This window comes from Nanorana parkeri, unplaced genomic scaffold (genome assembly GCF_000935625.1).
Source record: "Nanorana parkeri isolate BGI_ZX_2015 unplaced genomic scaffold, ASM93562v1 scaffold1487, whole genome shotgun sequence".
NCBI classification, from domain to species: domain Eukaryota; kingdom Metazoa; phylum Chordata; class Amphibia; order Anura; family Dicroglossidae; genus Nanorana; species Nanorana parkeri.
The window spans coordinates 288,782-291,671 of NW_017307755.1; positions in this window are offsets into that span (position 1 = coordinate 288,782).

Below are 2,890 nucleotides of genomic sequence, written 5' to 3' on the forward strand. Positions count from 1 at the left end.
TATGTTCATTTCTTCATGTTTGCTTTCTATATATCACGCAACATTTCTACATTGGCAATGCAAGCACAAATAATCCCATTGTTGTTGGTTATAATAAACTGTGCATAAAGCTAATCCCACTTTATTATATATCTACAGATCTCTAAAATCTGTGTCATCTATATTTATATTACAGCCAAGAACAATCCTGCTACTTATTATTTGTAACCAGACCTGTACTCAGTGCAGATACACTGAATATGTGTCATTTTGTCTTAAACTGTACAAATGACATGAAACAATAAACTTCCTTAGCATTCATATACAGTCAAAGTTAAATTCAGCAAGATGGGAGTCAAAATAAACATAATCCACCAAATAACAGCTGCAAAAAATAAATGGTATTATATATGGACTTAGTCGCAGAGCAACTACTGTGTAATTGGGCCCAGGTAGGATGGATTCATGCTGTTCTGGCGAATTATCACACACCTGATAATGCACTTTTTTTGTGAGCTGATGCATGTTGCCTTAATGAGGTCTATTCATTATTAATAGGTTGTCAATGCACCTTGGAACCTGCACTATTTTTGGCAAAAGCGGTGCACCAGGGACATTTGTACATTGTGGTGTCCTATAGCAAAGTGCGCTTTTGTTTACTGTATATGTGTGTTGGCATGCAATTGAAAATCAATGGCAGTGCACTGCAAGTCATTAACATGTGTTGGGGCAATGCGATAATGTGAATGGGGCCTTAAATACGGACCTGAATGCATTTAGACTGGTTCACATTACAATTTACATCATTGGTGTCCCATATCATTAAAGTTGCACTCCATACATGGAGCACTTGCATCCAACCAATGCCAGTGCACAGTCCTATCACTGTTGGAAATGTGGTTATCCCAGAACACATCTTTCTGTGATGCTAGAACACCCCCCTTGCTACCTCTCACTTACATCAAGCCGGATATTTAAAAAAAAAAACAGTATAAGGGAGTTTCCTGAGTGATTTAAATGGCAAAGTAGAAAGCAAGAAGACCGGAAGTTTCACAGCACATCCTTCAGAAAGTACATTCTTACTGCCCTTGTAAGGTGGCCTGTGTGTGCTGCAGATACAGTGGATTACAGAGTTAAACTTAAGGTACATTGATGTCACCTGATTTTAGCATAGCTGCAGTGTTTTGTAATGTATCAGTAACTTGTATGTTTTACTTGTTGCTTGGAATTGATAATTAAGGGGTCTATTCACTAAGCTGCCGAAGGATCTAGCCGTAGCTTCGGCTGATCCTTCGGCTAGCTTCCGCCCCAGGACCCCTTCGGTTCTACTGCTGCTGTACGGGCTAATCACTATAGCCAGTACAGCTCCCGAAGTCGGCAGAGGGGCCAATTAGCAGAGGGGACCTGAAGTTCTCCATCAGGTCCCCTTCTAGTGATTGACAGCAGCAGAGGGCGGGTGCAGTAGCTAGTTTGCTATTGGCTATTGCAAAGTGAAATAGCCAATAGGAATCTAGCTATGCATTCCTATGGTGGTTTTTTATTTTATTTTATTTTTTATCCTGATGGCAGCAGAACGATGAATAAAATAGAAAACAGTTGGGCGGAACTAGCTGTCACTGCTAGCTCCTAATCGTTTTCCATTTTGTGTTCTACTTTTTTAAACAATTTTTCTATTCTGCTCGGTACCACAGAGGTACCGAGCAGAATAGCCGAGCCGAATGCCAGATGTTGGATCGGCTGAGTCCAACTCCTGCACTTCGGGTCGGCCGACCCGAAGCCACACGAAGCAAGCCGATATACGGCTGAAATCAGCCGTACAAGCCTGAAGTGAATAGCTGAACCGAACAGTGTTCGGCTCACTTACGGCAGCTTAGTGAATAGACCCCTAAGACTCTTTAGACATAGATATCACAATATCTTTCACACAGCAGTCTGATTGTCACACAGTCCATGTAGTAAAGGATGAACAAACCAGAATGTTGGACTAAAATTACACAGACTTCCTATAAGGGGCAGTGTGCTAAAAATCTCCTGTATATTTTATGCTGCATATCCACCTCCGCCATCTCTTAGTGTCTTCATCCTTTAAAGCATCAGTTACGCAGAAAGGACACTACAAGGGAATTACACCGATCAGCCATAACATAATGACCACTGACAGGTGTATTGAATAACATTGATTATCTCATTACAATGGCACCAGGAAGCGGGTGGGATATATTGGGCAGCAAGTGAACATGTTCCTGAAGTTGATACAGTATGTAACAGAAAAAATGGAAAGTGTAAGAATTTGAGCGACTTTGTCAAGGACTAAATTGTGATGGCAAGAGGACTGGGTCAGAGCAACTCCAAAACTGCAGCTCCTGTGGGATGTTCCCGGTCTGCAGTGGTCAGGACCTAACAAAAGAGATCCAAGGGAGGAAAACTGGTGATCTCAATCCAAACGAGCATCTATGGGATGTGCTGAAAAAGTCAGATCCATGGAGGCCTCACCTCACAACTTACGACAGGACCTAAAGGATCTGCTACTGGCGGCTTGGTGCCAGATATCACAGCATACCTTCAGGTGTCTAGTGGAGTCCATGCTATGTTTTGGTGGCAAAAGGGGACCTACTGTACATAATATTAGGCAGGTGGTCATTATATTATGGCTGATTGGTATACAGTAACAAAAGCAACTTGCAGTGATGTTTGAAATGGAACATTTCTTACATAAATTAGATAAATTGCACATCTAAAGGAATTCCAGTTGTTCAGCTTTCTTATTGCTGTTTTCACACAAGATTGAGTTGGAAAATCCTGGATAAAAGGTGTGTAAAAGTATATAAATAGACCCCTTGATCATGTCATATAATGAAAACAGGCTCCGCAGCTTAATGGTCGGTTTAATAAAATTGCTGGCAAGGCTTAC